The following is an 18,420-nucleotide window of genomic DNA, read 5'->3' as shown; positions in this document are numbered from 1 at the left end:
TATTTTTCTTCTGTTGGGCATCTGTCTGTTTACCAACTACTTAAAACATGTGCATGCAAGATCATAATATAATTTTGTTTCTGCCCTACATACCTTCTTGCTGATGTGAACAGAGTCATTGCCTTTCTCTTGAGTGGACTGTTATCCATGTGATTGATGGAGGTAACTGGAACAGCCAGTCAAAGGCATCAACTATTTGGGTAAGTCAGGCTTTGAGATTCTTGATATTTCCTTAAAATGGGGGAGGGACTGGGGTGAAGATGAGGATAGATAGTTTAGTTGTATGATTGTGGTCAGTGGACCATGTGCACTGATTTAATCTTTAACTGCAAATCAGAAGCCTGCTGGTCCATGCATTTGTCTAATAATGTGTGTTTTCATGGTCTCCATGGCTACTAATTATGCACAGATCATGGTTTTGGTATTGAAACACAGTGTTTGAAGATAAAGGTAGCTAGCTAAACTGAGTTTTGTTAATTGCTGTCCTGGTTTAGGGCAAATTTTGGGAGGAAATCTCTGAATGGGGTCCACCTAGAAAGCAAATTCAAGCGGCCCCTCCCTCAACTGGTTTGGGAAAAAATTTCCTTAGAGAAAAAGTGGAAAAACTGTTTATTCAGCAACAAAGTGTTCACAGGCATAAAAAATTAATAATATTAAACAATAAAGCCTCTCACTGTTCTGAAGAGAGATGGCAGAACGAAGAAAGTCCTTGCTGTGGGTTGTAGCTCAGCTCACCCAGTCTCTTACCAGTCCCTCCCGCGCTGGGAAATGCCGTCCTGAGCCCCAGTGGGCCCCAGGCGTGAGCGTGTTTTCTGGGGTTTTCAGTCCTGAACAGGTAGAACAGGCTTAAACAGTTCCAAGAAAAAGAAAAAAAAAATCAGTCCAGGGAACTTCTCTGCCTCAGCTAGCTAAAAACTAACTAAGAAGCAAAGGAGAGCTCTCTCTTGCTGTCTGTCTGTAGACAGTGCAGTCTGGGAGCAGAATGTGGAGGAGTGAGTGTGTTTTCTGCAAACAAACTGCTCTTTCTCCCCCTTCACTCTCAGAACCAGTGTTAAAGGTGTAGAACTTAATATCCAGCATAAATAGAAGAGACAGTTGGGGATACAAGCATCACAAATTCACCCCAGGACAATTGCAAATGTAAGTAATGTCTTCAGTATTAAGGTGTACATCTATAGTAGAAGTGTGATTTTTGGAATAGCAGAAAATACTGAAATGCTGTAGTCACTATAAAAGCAATCATAACATAAAAAGCAGTTTGGCTAGGAAAAAAAGTTAAGGATTAATAACTAAAATGGAATTTTATGGAAAGTGTCAGTAAAAGAAAGTATAGAAGGAATTGTTAACCACATTATGTAAAATCAAAACAGTATTGTACAGGACAGCTTCTAGCAAATAATGTAGAGACTGAGGTTATACAAATGAGGTATAAAGGCTGTTAATGGACAGCAGACAGACTCAACAGGGAAAAGATTTGTGTGCTTAAGGATTATGCATCTGTAGGTATGTGCAAAAGCATCCTGTTCACTAGAAAAACTTAACAAGAGCAAAATTAGGAAATTGTTTTTATGAGAAGAATAGAATAATAAAATAAATATACTAGATGTTTTTAATCCCAATAGCTTCTCCTTAAAAATCCCTCATTGAGCCTTATTCAAAGCTGACAAGTATTGAATCTTTTAGCAATTCTTTATGAATCCATTTTTACTCCATTGTATTAATGGTGAAATTAATCCCACCTAGAGCTCTCATCTGTCCATGAGCTCTCATTTATCCCAGCAAAATTATTGCTATATATGGTGAACAAAATGTGAACTGATCCAGATGATAGTATTTTGCCAAGCCAGTTTTCAGTGAATTTCTTTCAGTTTACTATGAGTAAATGCTTGTGCCCACACAGTAGAGAAGGGAACAAGTTGCTGCCAGTGTAAAGAAAGTGGGATTTTTTTTTCTTTTGCTAATAATGCATGAGAAAAGCTGATTTTTTGCCAAGACATTAGTGGCCCATGTATTTGGGAAGTATACTGTTGCCAGGCCTTCAAAACTTGTATTTTTACTGTAGTGTACTTTTATCAAAATCACAAGTTACATTCTTTGAAAAGATTGTGTGGATACAATTACACTTGGTAGCATTGTGCACCATCCATTGACCGCTGATGTCAATTTCAGTGTCAGTGACCTGACGCTACATATAGTGCTCCAAAACTCAATTACCAGTCATTCACTTAATCATGCTCACAGAAGCATACACTGTTTGTGTGTCTGTAGGATATTCCTCTTTTCTCTTTTTTTGGATACAAAATTATCGTCTTCCTGGTCTTGAAATAATTGTGCTACTTTTGGTGATATCTGGTTGATCTGTGAATCTGCTCCTGCTTTACTAATGTCTCATCTTCCTTCAGGAGATTAGATTAGATTCTGTTTATTTTAATTGCTTTTCTCTATTAACCTGTATAGAATTACTTGATATTTGTTGGCGTTTTAGAATTTAATTATAGCTCCTATTACAACTGATAAAAAAAAAAAAAAGTTTTGAAAAAATGTGAGGCATGGGAAGGTACTCCCAGGAGTTTCAGCCATTCCTTTTCCCCCTTAATCTCCTCACCATGGAGCAAGATGCATGAGCATACTACTTTTGTAATGACTGCAAAAGAATAAAGCATTAAAAACCTTAGCTCTTCTTTAAAAACAATGGAAGAGAAAGATGTGATTTCAGCAGATTCCTTTGCTGTCATTTTCTTCCATGTCTGACTTTTCATCCTTGTGTTTGGTGTAGAATGTGCTGGCTAAATACCGAAAATTACTTTTTAGTGCTTTTCTGCTATTTTTTGCATTGAAAAGACCTTTCTGTTGCTGTTATTTCTGTTCTTGTGCAAGTTTTATTCTTTCGTGAATTGACAAAAGCATACTTCCTTTGGGACTGTCTGTAATATCTTTTGCTGCCTGTAACATGACAAGTTATACTGAAATCTTTCTCAGCAGTGTTGTTTTCTTATTTTTTTTCTTTGGATGTATGTGTCTTGATGCAGAGTTTGTTGATCAAATACATCATATATCTCATTCAGATTATTTTTGGTGTTAGATGAAAAAATCAACTACTAAATGTGAAGTGCTTCTTTTCTTGGAACATTTTTATTTGTACCTGTTTTGAATTGATGTCTCCTGGAATCTCAGGATTTCATTGTCAGGTTATCAGGTCAACAGTTGTAATTACCTTTGTTTTCTCATTTCTTTCTTACTTTTCTTTCTTTCTTAAATCTGACAGATGACAAGGCATTTCTTCAACTTTGCCTCACATTCCTGAATGAATTCATAGGCAACTCCATGAAAGGCCTTGCCCGTAGTCCATCTTTCCTGTATTAACATAGCTATGAGAAGACTCTGTTTTCTGTTTATAATTGCTTGTAAATATTACCACTTTTGACCATGGGTGTTTCTTTCAAGACTTCTTTTTTTTTTTTTTTCTGTGTTCCTTTCATTTTTCAGCCAGTGATCTTTCTGATATTCTGTTGTCTAGGAGGATATATCCGGAGAATGTACTTTAATGCAGTACAAAGGAAGTAATTGAAAGAAATCACTCAAGGATATTGTGGTGGGTTGACTCCTTGCAGCAGCTGAGCCCCCGCCCAGAGGCTTACTCACTGCCCCCAGGCAAGATGAGGGACAGAGTTAGAAAAGCAAAAGTGTGGAAACTCATCAGTTGAGATAAAGGCAGTTTAATAAGTGAGGGAAAGGTGTGTACTTCAGAGATCAAGCTAGACAATATCCACTGCTCTCCATTTACCAAGCCAGTCATCTCCTTGTAGAAAGCAGATTTTATTAGGTTGATCTCTGTGTTCTGTTACATTTTTTTTCTACCTGTTAGCCAGAGAGGTTAAAAAGTCCTATTTTTCTTTATATGTGGCCTTCTACCAGACAGAAAGCACCAATAGGAAATTTTATAGCCCGTTCTGCAAACCTATCTGCCCCCTTCGTTCAGGAATACAGGCAATTTATAGATCAGTGCAAGGAAGCAATGCCCCACTGCATGACTTTGCCATCTGGTACACATCCTGTAGGATGAATAAAGACTTTTATGAGCATATTTTGTCTGTTTACATTGTTGGCCAATGGCTTTTCTACAGTTTGTGAGTAGCATTTTTACTTCGCTCCTGTGTTAGCTTTTTGTAGTTGCTGAAAAAGCTTCCATGATTCATCTCCTTTTCTTGTCCCTTCAATGGAATCAAAAATGGAAATTCAGCTTCCATACTTTCAAAGAGTTTCCTTCGTAAGGAAAATAAAATGTATACATTCTAACTGTAAGTTTCATTTAAGTCAATATAATATGTTTGCAATGTTCCCCTGGGCTGTTACACAACTATCTAATGTCAATTACTGTGCATTGATGATACATTTTAAGATACCAACTGGTTTTTTTAAATTTTGTATGTGAATGTAATTGAAGAAAATCCTTTCACTGGGTGCCCAAATGAGATCATTTGAGTAAGGATGCAGTTTAAAGCTATTTAAAGCTCACAGTACTCCACAGCTTGACACAGTTCTGTGGTTTATTCTATATTATATGTAATTTCAGATACTAGGTTGTGACTGATAGCATTATTTACTGTGCATGGAGTTCTTTCTGCCAAAATACATTACTTTTTATTTATACATTATGTAAGTTTCTTTTATTTACATAAGTACTTTGCAAATGCTCAGGTAAAGAGGTAGTCTTGAAACTTATATTCTACATAGGCTACATGCTAAAAAAAAGTTTTTAAGGCTCTGAGGACAAGAGCCATCATTCAGCTGATATGCAAGGTCTTGAAATAAACTTGGATTCTTGTGTTAGCTTAGATTCACTCATAATTAAATTTGGCTACTCTAGCCTGACTTTTAAAATGTAGCTTACTATGTAAAAACCCCTTGTTGGTTATTAAAGAATTTCAAGAGAACTATTATAATGTAATATATGAATTGAGACATCCCTAGAAGACACAGTCAATTTGAGTATTAAATGAGATGTCATTTATTAAATATCTATATAACAGTCCTGAAGGGCCTACATATAATTTATAAAAACAAAATTTAACAGTTGAGAGATGCTCTTAAAACACACATGATACTTTTATTTCAGTTCAGTTTTTCTCTTTTGAAAGAGAGTGGGTTTTTTAGGATTTTTCTGTGCTTGAATATGGTTTTTTACTGAGCCTTTCCACATCAGGTAACCAGGATCAGATGTCTTGAAAGCATTACATGGACACAGCTTTGTCCTTGGACTTACTAATTTTCGTTCCTTGTTTTTTTAATAGAATACTTTTGTATAGCATTTGTTAGCCGAATAGCTAAAATTCTGCTCAAACAGTTTGTCTGCTCTGTTTTAAACAAATGCCCATATGAACTCACTGCTCTGTTCAAATTAGCTAATCCAGAGAAGTATAATCTGTATATTAGAATTACATAATGTATATTTTTGTTGTATACTTTTCTCTAAGAGTCAGCAGGCTTTGGATTTTCCCTCAATGTCTGTCATATTAATATCACCAAAGCTTTACCTTTCTGGATGAGGCCTAAAGTGCAATCATTAAATTAAAGGGAAGACATGATAGCTAAAAAGAGTATTCTAAAAGTAATAACTATGTATTTCTTTGATAATTAAGGTTTGCAAACCTCTGAATTTACTGAGGCACTACTAGTCTACTGGAAATGAAATGCATGGAATGATACATTTTGCCTTCCTCTTACATCTGAGTGTTTACTTCTGACTGCATCCATTCTTGCTCCAGGGATAAGAATTTGAGATGGCAAGTTGAAGAAGCTCCAGTAGTTTTGACTTAATGTGGTACTCAAAAGTATATAACAGTTTCAAAAAAAATGAACAAACATTTCACAATTAATTTATATATTGAGCAATATATGTGAAGATTACCTTTCTTGTGTGTCTTAAGGGTGAGCTGAAGATTTTTGAATGAAGACAAACAAAAAAATAGTACATGGTCCAAAAGATGCAAGTTGCAAAAAAAAAAAAAAAAAAGTAGGAAGAAAAGCTGCAGTTGACACAAGAAGGTGGTTAGCGTTAACATACAGTGTGATGATGGATGTCAGGGGCAGAGGAGGGTGTTAAGTCATTGTTTTAGACTTGTGAGGTAGATTTACTAGAGTTTCTGTGTTTCCTGAGCAGAGAATATTGTGTTGATGCAGTAATTTGGGGACATTTTGGTTGCTCCAGGGAATGCTGTATTAAAAGTAGAAGCAGCTTTAAATATTCTTCAAAATGGAATGCATTGCCTTTATTCTCTCTGTGGAGCATGCTATTAGGAGCTATATCCCTAGCTACACACTTGTGAAATAAAAAAAGCTTCATGGCTGGAAAGGTGCCCAAATTCTGAGAAATCTAGTCTTTCTGAAGAGAGAGATAAATAGTCAATCAAAAACAGGTATCCGGAATACATTGTAGGCTAGATCCAAGGAGAAACATAGATGTGGTAATGCTTCAGTATCTTAAACTTTGGTAGTTTGGACCATGCAGTGGGAGGGAAGAGAACAGGGTTCATATATTTGCATTTTGAACTGTCATTGAATTTTCTTTTCCTGTTAAAGGGCAAGTGATGAAACAGCAATAGTCCATGAAGCAGGGACTAGAATCTAGATCTTCTTTCCCAGTTGAGTACCCTGGTTATTAGGCTGCAGTTTGATCCTTGTTAATTGTCCAGATGCCATAGCATTTTAATTTTTAGCTGGGTAGTTACCTAGCTTTAGCAGACAGGAAGCTTGTTACTATCCAGCCTTTTAGTTTCCTAATTAAAGTGCTCTTCTGGGAAATAAGTGCATGGTTTTGAATTCCCATATGCTAGCAGGGAATTAAAGCCAAGTTTCTTGCCTCTGTAGTACTCACTGTAATCTGGTATGTATCTATAGGAAAAGTTATGGATTGGTGGTCCCAAGCCATTTGTAGACCCTTGCGTACCTTGCAGTGCTTACAGCCCTCACCACCATCCTTTCACAGGGGGTGTATTTGCTGCTTCAGGTGTAACCTCTGTGTTATCTTGCTCATGAGCCTCCTAGAGCATCTTGGTGGAGCTTCAGCCTTCTATAAAGTTTCCACCAGAAAAATTGAGTGCATTTATCATCTCTATTTCTAGGGAAATCCTGTGGTGTTTATTGGATTACTTCATGTAGGACTTGAGGGCCTGAATTTTGCTTATACGCAAAAGTACTTTCATTACATGCTGCCCAGAATTCAGACACCATGCAGATGATGAGAAAACATCATGCTTATCAAGTATTTGAATATGGTAATCACAGGAGCACTGGTTTTTGTTGCCATTTAAATAAAAATATCTTAACAGTTAGAAAGTTCTGGATGCTTTATTAATACACTTGAAGGAATAAAGCTTCTGGACAACCAGATTTCCTTTCAGTTGTTTAAGTTAAATAACAATAAATATATTTTTAAAGAAAATCAAAATAACTAACTGCCTGTTTTACTTAAGAAGGTTTTTCTTTTGTGGCTTCTCTGCTGCAGTTTTCTTCAGTGTGTTCCCATAACAAAAATTATTTGGGTATACTTTAAGATTGTAGCAAGCAGGAAGAAAATTTTGGGGTGCTCTCCCCAGCAGTCTTCCTCACAGCCTTGTTCACATGCCATATGATTAAAAAAAAAGAAGAAAGAAAAAAAAATTTGAAATCCGTTCTCCTCCCCTTAGTTTGTTGCCTTCCTAGATAAGTAATTCTATGGTAGTACTGCGTTTTTAAATTATGTACACTGAGTATTTTCACAATTATCATTTACGATCCTAATTTTTTCGGTAGCAGTGGTTGCATGCAAAAGGAAAATTGAAGTTACTCCAAGTGATTTGTGTCAAGTTTTTTGGTTTTGTGTTTTGGGTTTTTGGTAGTTGTTTGGTTGGTTTTTGTTTTGTTGGGGTTTTTTTTGTTGGTGGCAGTTTTATGTTTGTTTGTTTCTTCCTGAAAAACATTTTAAAAAGTGCTGATGTGACCTTGTCCATATCTTAGCTAGCGGGTGCCTTTAGAATAAGATGGTACTGCATCATAATTTCGTGATGAGTTACAGCGTCATGATGGCATGTGCTCCCACTCAGAATCTATTTTTAAGAAAGGACAGAAGCTCTTTCTTATAAGTAATCTTGTACTCAAAAATACTGGATTGGAGTGAAGAAAGTCTACAAAGTAATGATGTTCTTTCTGGAGATGAAGAGAGAACTAATGGAAAAGTAATTATTTAATCTGTATAGTTAAAAAAAAAAAGAAAACTTAGCAGAAAAAAGCTTCAGCAGCATAATCTCTCTTTTTTGTATTAGTCTCTACATCTGTCCATATAACAGATTCATACAGCAGAAGCAATACTAAAGGCTTCCTCAAAGAAACTTGTGGCTCACTTAATTAGGCAGAACTTTCAGACTGTTTAATGTTTAACATTGTAGTGGACCTCAGAAATTGCAGCATGTGTTTTGGAAATTTGTTATCAAATTTTCTGTGTAACAGAGCATATGTTCTCTTTGCTAAATGAGCCTATTTTGACACTGGTTTCAGTTTGTCAAGAAAATGTAGTTCATCTGAGCACAATGATTGTATGGGGCAAGTCTGAAGGGGAAACCCTTCAGTAAACACTGACCCACTTGGACAACTCTCCATTTTCCCAGAATGTAAGGGTCCTGAAAGTGTTTGAGGATACTCTGTACAGTTAATGTTCGTTGAGTTGACCTTAATAAGGTGAGCACAGGTTTTCGTAAACCTGCTAGTTCAGATTAGCTGTATTTTAACCCAAGATCTCTATCACTCAGCTATATACACTGTAAACTGAATGTAGAAAACCTTTTGTTATAGCCTAATATTGCACTTAGGAAACAGGGTGGCTGAGTACTACCATTATACAGATTAGTACTAATACAAGAAGAAAAACTAGTACAAACCTAAATATTTCAAGTGATGAGCCATAACATTTTCTGGTGGACTAGAGTATTTTTATCTTCTTTCTATGCTGTTTTCCTATAAGCCTCCCATTATCTGAATATAGCTAATTCATTTGTGCTATTAACACATCACTATTTTTTGAATGGCATATGGGAATAATCAAAATTTGGAAAATGGAGCACAGAGGGGACTGATTTCACCTAGCTTGCTTATTTTTACATTAACAAAATGTAGGTAAGAAATCTTTAGGTCTCTGCAGTCTTCACTTACAAAATTAGGACTCTGTATTTAATGAATGAGCGCAGTGAATATGCGTGTAGCCAGAAATGCATGATTAAATGATTTGCTATGATAAATATAAAAGGCTATCACCCCAGAGTATCAGAGACTTCCAGTCTGTGACATGTGAAAATAACTAATTTTGAGAACACAGAAACTTCCTAAAGAAATTTGACCTGTAAAGCAATGTTACATTTTTAAGGTTTAATTAGTGGGGATCTGCTGTGAGTAAAAAAGGGCTTACTCTTTGGAAGTAGGTATACCAGTTTTACAAAGCATTCTTTTCTATATATGTAATCAAATAATCTCTCTGTGAGCGTTGGAATTCTACATTTTATAAGGAATAAATATTTTTGTGGCAACCTCCTTCCTAGCAGCAGGCTTGACACATTAAGAATAATTCTGGTGGAGGTAGTGTGTGATTCAAATCCAATCAAGAAATTGAAAATTTCTCCGAGGATGCAGTTTCTCCCAGATCTCCAAACAGTATGGTGTTTTGGTCATGCTTATTTTTGTGACCAGGTAGCCTGCAGGCTAATTGTTGGGTTTCTGTTTAAAGGTGCGTTGTACACAGAGCATTGTACATTGTACTCACTTCATAGCTTCAAAGGAAAACAACAAAACAAACAAAGCCCCAAAACTACACCAAAAGCATGAAGAGGAACATTTCCTTCATGACTGACAGAGCATTCATGTGAGCAGAACACAAATGAAAGCATATTGGAGATAACATTTTTGAAACACTGTAAGTGCAATAACTTGCTTTATTTAGTTTGCTTGATACTGTTTTCTGTTCTGTTAAGCAGTTAATCTGTTGAGGTTTACTTGAGGTATGGAAATGTCATTGTTTTGATCCTCAGTAGATGCGTAGCTTGAAGAACTTCTCCTGTTTACTTATGTGTGGGGGTACATTTCTGAATCTCAGTTTTGGATGAGTAGTGTGTGACAGACTGTACTGGGAAATTGGACTTACTGGGAGCTAGGGAATCCTGGTGAGCTTAGGATTCTTGTTAACCTGTGCCTCTTGAACTGGTTGGCTGAAAGTGGGTTAATAATAATGTTTGCCTGATTCCATTGCATCTCAGTCAAGCTGTGAGTAAGTCAGTGTTCTTCTATGTACAGTTTTTTAATGTGAAAGAGAATATTGCCTTCTGAGAAGTCTCCCTCTTCATTTGAAAAAAATTGAGCATGCATTTCAACTTATTTCAGTTTCTACTAATAGGATAAATTCCTGTTTTTTAGTCTTCCATTTTTAAATTGAATAATATAAATAATCTTCTCATTGCATGGTCCTGTTATAGTCTAATGTGCATGTGTCACATTTTCTGTTTCTCTGTTTAGACTAGAAAAATAAAATTAATATCCAAGGTCAGAGGACACTTATTTTTTTCCTGTCTTTCTCGGTGTTCCATAGGAAAATGTAATTACAGTACTATCTCAGAGCAGAATCAATATTGTATACTACCATGTTGTAATAGGCATTAGGGTTAGTTACTTAGCGTTTTTACTTTTCCCTTTCTTGTGTCTCAGTTTAACTTCTTATTAAAACAACAAACATGACTTATCTTTTCAGGATTTTTTAGTCAAATTCAGTAGTTATTTAGATAATGTATTTATAGTTCTATAATTGTAACGCTTTTGTAGCCATATTTTCATTTAATGGGGTTTCAAAGGTAATGTTTTGATCAATAAGGCCTCAAATGTATATATATCCATGTATGTATTTGTAAAAAATTCTTGCTATTTGTCTACTTAGCAGCATGTCTTTCTTTTTTTCAGCTTGTGTTTCCTACGGAAGAGGCATTTGCAAGTGGCAACTATTACCTTATTTTTTAACTCTTTGGTTATTTTCAATCAAATTCGATAGAGAAGTAGCAGTATTGAAAATTTTAGGCACCTGTAGGTGCCTAGAATATCCAGCAAGGAAAGGTAGAAGGATATCCAGCAAGGAAAAGACTTCTGTGCAAGTTCGTCCCTTCTCAGAGAAAATGGCACTTCATTTATTCCATCACCCATGGAAATTTGGTTTCCTGAATGAACTAAACTGAATGTAGAAGCACAGAGGATTCAAACATGTATTTGCTTTCTTTTTGTTGGGACATAATTTAAGCCATATAAATATTGTTTATAATTTACTGGTGGAAAGTGACCAGTACAAAATGTTTTAAACTTGCTGCCAGTTCACATCCAGAAAAAAAATTCTTCTGAAGTACAATAAATTGGTAGAGGATGTAAGTGTGTGCATTCAACATGTTATATAGTTTTTTGCTCTGCTTTTTTGTAGTAGTGGCTTGCCTATTTCAGTCCTGCTAAGCTCTTGATTGCTGTGACACATTATGTTACTCACTAATTTAGAATAGGATGTTGAGTTGCAGGACTATGCTGTCAAAAGATATGTGACCGAAACTGAATGCATCTCATCAGCTTGCAATATAAAATGAGAAAGAACAATGGGTTGTAAATGAGAAGACATTGTTCCATGAAGGAAGAGTCAAGGAAGTCTCTGCACAGGTGGTGAAAATTAAATTTAAAACAGAAAGGTTCCTACTAAAAATTTCATTGGGTACTCCAGCACAAGACAGCTGAAAGTAAGCAGCTGAACTTTTTTTCCCTCCAAAACTAAATGTAGGGTTTGATCTATGATTGTACAGTAAAGGATTATAAATCATGCTCTGGGATTACATACTCTTTTTTTTTATTATTATTTTACAGAAACTTAATGAACAAATCCAGGACTATACTCCGTGTGTTCTAGCTCTCATTTCTCCTTGCACAATTTGTTATATATGTGTTTTTCTTGAAGTTGCCAAAATACGAAACTGCTGACACTTTTTTGTTTCCTACATGTTGCACTTTAAAACTTTAAATAATGACTCAAGATTTGTATGTCTTTCTTAATACGCTGTTCTTGTTTCTATGAAAAACATTTTTTCTGTGGAAAACTATTTGTTTTTGTAAATAACGGTCAACTTTTATTTTCCACGCAACGTCCATGGTCAAAGGTAAAGACTGAGTGGCTGCTGGCAGATGTCAAAGAGCTGCTTAATATACTATTAATAATGTCATATTCTCTGTAGAAGATATTCTAAAAACACCCTCTGTGTTCTAAAAAGTGTTATAGATGTTCATAGCATTAAATGAGTGATGATGTATTCTACTTTATTCAAGTTATACCAACATCAGACTTTTATCTTGCGTTTCTTCTTTATTTTTTGTAATACCTTCTTCCAGTCACTCCCATGCTCACATCCGTCATCCTCTCCCTAACCCAGCCTAAACAATAATGTCCCATTTCACTCACGTCCTCTCCCTTACCCACTACAATTACTCTTGGGGGAAGTGTGCAGAAAAAGTAGTTGTAAAAAAAATTGGATTCTTCCCCTGCAAGTCTGAGGTAAGATCGCATTGGTGCAGAATGCAAAGACCAAAATTCTAGATGCTGAAGTGAGTGTTTCTAGGAAGAAGTAGTTTGATGGACTGTAGGAGGAGAAATAACATTTTACTTACAATCTGCTAATTACAGAAAGTATACTCTGTAATTTTTAGTCAAGTTCAGCTTGCGCAAAAGGGGAAGAAAACCAAAAAATTGGACTTAGCATATATAAATTGAGGCAGCTAGCTAAAGGGAAGTCAGAAAGAGTGGCTAAATGGTTTTTGATGCTGTGCAGTCCATTTAAAGTCATTGTATCAGACTCAGAACTGGAATGTGGGCTGCAAAAGGAAAGGCTTCAATTGGCTGACCTCTAGCTTCTTCGAATGGTGCAATGGATTTGCCTTGGTTTTATCTAGATCAGAAGGCCATTGCTGTGCCTTGCATCTCACATGCAGCCTGTGTACCTGCATTTCTGTTCTGTGAAAACCAAGCCGTGGAGCGCTCCTGCTTATCTCAGCGTGGAACTGGCAAGTAGCCATCATAAGCGCTACTCTGCAAGAACTGCAGAGTACTCCTCTGTTTCCCCAGGCTTTGATACAGTATCAGAAGACCAAAAAAATTAAAGGTGACATGTTGAAACTTCAGGAGAAAGGAAGTTGTTAATAATAAAAGGATGTAGTGCAGAGGGGGAATATAGATCAGAAAGGCTGTCAAGTAAAATGCAAAAGTAAGAAGGTGAGCCCAAAAAAGACTGTTGAGAATCAACTTGCTAAAGGCATAGCACCTAATAATAACTGCTGTTCATGATATCAGGGAGCTGAAAGTTTATCAGTGTTGGTGGGGTCAGTAGCTGATCAAGACACAAAAGTAATGGTTGAAGAAAATAAAAACATCTTGTGAAAGTTAGGTATGTTTGGTTGGGGTTTTTTTTATTCTTTTTAACATGATGTTATTTCACTTGAACGTTTTTAGCAGGAGTTACTTTAACTGAAGTAACAGAACTATGGAAGGAAGTGTTTGGTTTCTCTTTTAAGGGAATATTTATGGCAATTACAGCAACTTTAGACCAAGAAGTCTGGATTCTGTACTGATCCCACTTCAGAAGCTATAAAAGAAACTAGTATGTTTTCAGCATATCTACTAGTGTATTGAGGAAGGATTGATACAGGTTTTCCTGAGGTTAATTTGCTCAGTCTGCTGGAGGGTTTTTTAAATATCTCATGATGCCTTCAATATGAGGCATATGATATAAATTTGCACTTTCAAAATGCTTCAAATGGCTCTTGAAGAAATTAATGTCCTGCAATAAGAAACAAAGTCCTTCTTCTTAATAGTCAGTAATTAGAAAAGTGTAGGAATAAATTGTCAGGCTTCTCAGTAGAGGCATTTACAAACAGAATCATGTGGGAATCAGCTCTGCAGGCCGTGATGGTTAGCATAAGATAATACAAAACAGCTTCTGTACTATTTATTGCTTCTCATATGTCAAGTTGCAGGAGGCATAAATGAAATTATGGGTTAGTAGTTTTAATTAAACATATCATTACAATGTCTTCAGAGTTAACCTATACTTGTATAAAATTTGTACTTCTAGTCTTTATAGTATGTAGTAGTGAGCAATTAATTTTTTACAGTAGCTGTAAAAAGACTTTGCTTGTTATTTTTAGAATCAAGGTAGCATATGCCATTTATATTTTTACATCATTTTAAGGAAATTAGCACATAGATTTGCCCAACTATTAAAAAAAAAGCAAATGACAAATATTTAGGGGTTCTAGTAGTTTCTTTGAGATTTTGAAAACACTTTCTTACTCTGTAAAATACATTTAGTATTGATTGCCACTAAAACTGAGATTTTCCCATTGTTCTTAATGATACTAAAAGCTACATGACTTTACTAGTAATCTTAGTTTTAAGATCAGGGTTATTAATTTGGGGTTAGGGAGGAATTAACAGATTAGATTGCAAACAGTTGTACATCTTTAGTCTTTAGTTGTGAATGAGGTTCACTTTCCTTGGATCACTGGGTGTATTTCTCTGTAAGAATAGGCTGAATACTTGGTGCCGAAGACAGAAACAGACTTGGAGGAAGGACTTGGGAGGAACTGGGGACTTGGGAGGAATTGAAAGGTGAATGTTAATATGTTACTTTCTAAGCTCCTTGCAGAAGAATCTTCTAATAAACACCAACTGTCACATTGAAATTGATAGGAATGCAAAACATCACACTATTTATTCAGTCTTTATATAATACAACTCTTTTTACTTAATTGTCTTTGTCTTGTCTATTTTTTAGGCTACAAATCCTAATCTTACTTGGGACCACCAACTACTGTTGTAATGCAAGTCATATTTAGAATTACTGGGAAGCACTCTTAATGCCTAATTTGTTTTACAGGTGCTTAAATACTATTATAAGTATATTTACACTAGAAAAAAATGCTGCTTAAATGTTCCAAATTTAGAGGTGGAAGAGCTTTATGAAGACTTATTACTTACGCATATTTAGCATTTTGTTGTGAACTTTCCCATTAACTTTAATTAAACATGTTGGTGCTCTCAGTGGAAATGAATATATAAGTCTTCACAGGATTGTGCTTTAAGTGGTGAGGGAACAGTTGGCAGAGTGCAAAGTAACAGCACTTGTTTGCCTGTGTTAATTGTCAGTGGTCAAGAGCATGCAAGTGATCTGCATTAGAGGACTACAGAGCAAACAGCCAGCATATTCGCACCTGAAATGGTAAATAAAGTTTAGTTTCAGATTTTCGCAGACATATATCTTCTGAATTCAGTGCAAATAACAAAGGTGTAATATTAACTGCAAATGACTTACACTAGGGTTTGGTTGATGTTTTAAAAGCTAGTGAGAATTAGCTAGAAGTCTGAAAATACTTCAGCAGCTAACTATTTGTAAACTCTTTTGTCTTATTTACTTAGTACCCTGATTTCTCATACAGTGTTACTCTGCTGTCAAGCTGTGGTACTTACTTGTGATTGGTATTAATAGTATTTACATTCATTCATATTTATGAGTTGAAAGTATACATGGGTTTTTAGAAACTGTCATGTATCAGGGTCAAAAATCAGGGGTAAAAACCAGAAAATATTCTGGGCTGCCGAACAGCTAGAGAAATTTAACCTGAGAACTGTGTTTCACAAACAAAAGATTTGATTTGAATATAAAATTCTTTTCAATAAAAGTGGAGAAAAAGGTGCAGCCAGTGTGAGAATATAGTGTGACAATGATGGATGCCAGAAGCACCACCTGCATCTTCCACGCATTCTTTTGTCATTAGAGATGAAGGCAGAATCTGTGCCATAACTCATCAAAATGTGAAATACTGATTAGGCATTTGACCCAGCTGGAGCTGGGGAAAGGCCCGTGGTGTCGGCTGGTGTGTGCACAGTGTGTCTTCAGCAATCCCGGCCCCTTACAGGTTATGTGATCTAAAATACCTGTCAATGAATAACAACCTGAACGACTTTATTTGTTTTAGCTCTGCATTTCAAAACTCTAGGGTAGACTTTGGCTTATTTAATCCATCTGTAGCATCATTCTTTGATAGGCTTGTGCAGGAAAATCCAGATCTTAACCAAATCAGAGTTGCCCAGCACACTGGCCGTTTAAATACTGGCCTCTTGCCTTCTGCTATAGACTTCACCCTAATTTTGGCAAGGAGGTAAATAGTTCAGCTTTGTTTTCATCAAGTAGTAGAAATTCTTGCCAGTTTAGTAATAGATGGATAGAAGGCTTGGCAGTATTCTTGATGCCCATTCCCCTGCTTTCAATCTTGGCCTTGAGATTTTGGCAATATAAGCTTCCTGTGCTGTGTATAACCATCATTCTACTACAGTTTTGATCTCTAGGCATAGGAAAGAAAAATTTATCATAGATTACAGTTACTCAATGGGCATCAGGTTTAAGTGTTTTCAAAATAAACATTTTATCAAAAAAACCTACAGTATTTTTTACTTGAACAGCGCTCTCAAGAGTCCCAGGCAATCCAGCCTGCTTGTCGAGGTATGCTTTTCCCTTTGGTAATAATGAAGTTGGTCTGGTTCTTACTTTGCAAGAAATTTTGCTATCCTAAAATTGGTAGGCTGTAGGTAGTTTTGTGAAAGGGAGCTGATACTTTCAAGAAGAATTGCAGCTTGCAAGTGACTGACTAAACAAATAAAGTTCATTTTGCTTTATAGTCTGTTTTAAAGGTTTGGGTTTATTTTGCTGGGGTTTTTTTTACCATTGTGGGGTAGTGCTGCCATGGACAACTTGAATGCGTGGAGTAGGTCTAGAGTGTGCAGTCAGATGAAGGGCTTTGGTTTAAAAAAACACACGTTCTTGTTCTGCTCAGAATTTTAGAGTTCTACGTAGAATTTTAGAGTTAGTCTGAGAGATGATACCAAAAGACAGTTTTGAGAGATGTGCATGTGTTAAATGTAAAAGTTTTCTTATAATGCTAAGCATGCCTTTGGCATGTTTTAGATTTTTGAAGTGGTAATTTTTTTGAATAAAAATTTTAAAGGCCAATATCAAAATACTTTAAAGATGGTAAGATGCAATGGTGTAATACTGTCCATAAGAAAGAACAGATGACAGCTGTACATTTTTGTCACTTTATTCCTTCAGCTTTGTTAGAGTTCTGAAGACAGAACTGGATGCTGTTTGCAGTAGCTTTTCAGGGTAAAGGAGTATGTTGTGTTGCTTCATGAATGCAATAGTGCTTGCCTTTTGTTCAAACCTCTTGATTGTTGTCCCTCTGACCAACTGACACAATAGTCACCAATGATTTGAGTCTAAGCAAATTCTTCTAAAATACAACAGTTGGTTTTTCTAAATTATGGAGAAGTCCATCTAAATGCGCTGAGTAACTTCTCTGTTGTTAATTAAGTTGTATTTTTTTGCTGCAATGTGTTTTGCATGTTTTGAAAGTAATTTTAAGGTCAATGATTATGAAAAGGTCTCAGTGGAATTTGGTCATGCTGTAGCAGAACACATTAATACTTCTTGCAGATCTCAGCTTTGTCTATCTAGTGAAGTACCTTATTGTTGGTGTTTAACTCTAGTCAGCAACCAAGTAACCATGCGGCTGCTCACTCACTTTCGCCTCCCTTCTCCCTGCTATGGGGAGGATAATCTGAAAAAAACCCCCAAGCATCCTTGTGGATTGAGGTAAGAACAGGTTAATAACTGAAACAAAATAAAACAGAATAATATTAATTATGACAATTATAATAATGAGAAGGGGAGTAGAGGTGGGGGAAGAGAGAGAGGGAGAACCTGTTAATCCCCTGGAGTCTCAGGAAAGGGTTCTGCTGCTAAAGAGACAAGAATTCAGAAAACCCACCAATATCCCACCCAAAACCCTCATAAGTAGTGCTAACGATACAAAAGAGAAGCCTAAACTCAACAACCACCTGACCCTGCGGCAGAGGCCAGCGCCTAACCCATTACCACATAACAAGGTTAAAGATTGGATCCAACTGCCAGTCCTCCCTAAACAAAACACAAAGACAAGAAAAGCACAATCTATGCAGTAATGGTTCCTACTTGGCTTCCCTCCAAGGCCTACCCTGATAACCTATTGGTGTTAAGTCTCAACTAAAGGAACCTCCCATAAGCCATTAGCCCACCTATATTATTCATCCCAATAGGAATAAACTACTCCTGTTTATTCCAAGTGGAAATAAACTGAAGGGAAGCAAGTGTTGCAAAATACTTTGGTGCACCACACTGATGCCCAGCCTGTCCCCCAGCAGTGATCAGCCTGTCCCAAATTATTCCCCCTAAATCGTATACTGGGCATGAGCTTCAGTGATACGGTATTCTTTTAGCTGGTTTGGGTCAGCTGTCCTGG

At 36.2% G+C, this 18,420-nt stretch overlaps 1 protein-coding gene and 1 long non-coding RNA gene across 15 annotated transcripts in view; both read left to right on the top strand.

Moving 5' to 3' along the window:
• GPHN (gephyrin) overlaps positions 1–18,420 on the top strand; it is a 274,965-nt gene that overhangs the window by 13,104 nt on the left and 243,441 nt on the right. The gene's annotated exons all lie outside the window — the stretch shown is intronic.
• On the top strand, positions 81–12,459 carry LOC136292494 (uncharacterized). The gene is made up of 3 exons (XR_010721909.1): positions 81–1,140; positions 9,752–9,937; positions 10,972–12,459. It is a non-coding gene; the product is annotated as an uncharacterized lncRNA (long non-coding RNA).

The sequence above is a fragment of the Chamaea fasciata genome, unplaced genomic scaffold (assembly GCF_029207755.1).
Source record: "Chamaea fasciata isolate MVZ Bird 193981 ecotype frontalis unplaced genomic scaffold, bChaFas1.0.hap1 SCAF_7, whole genome shotgun sequence".
In the NCBI taxonomy this organism is placed as follows: Eukaryota; Metazoa; Chordata; class Aves; order Passeriformes; family Sylviidae; genus Chamaea; species Chamaea fasciata.
Note: the sequence above shows the minus strand (reverse complement) of the source record. Positions and strands in the feature narration are given on the sequence as shown.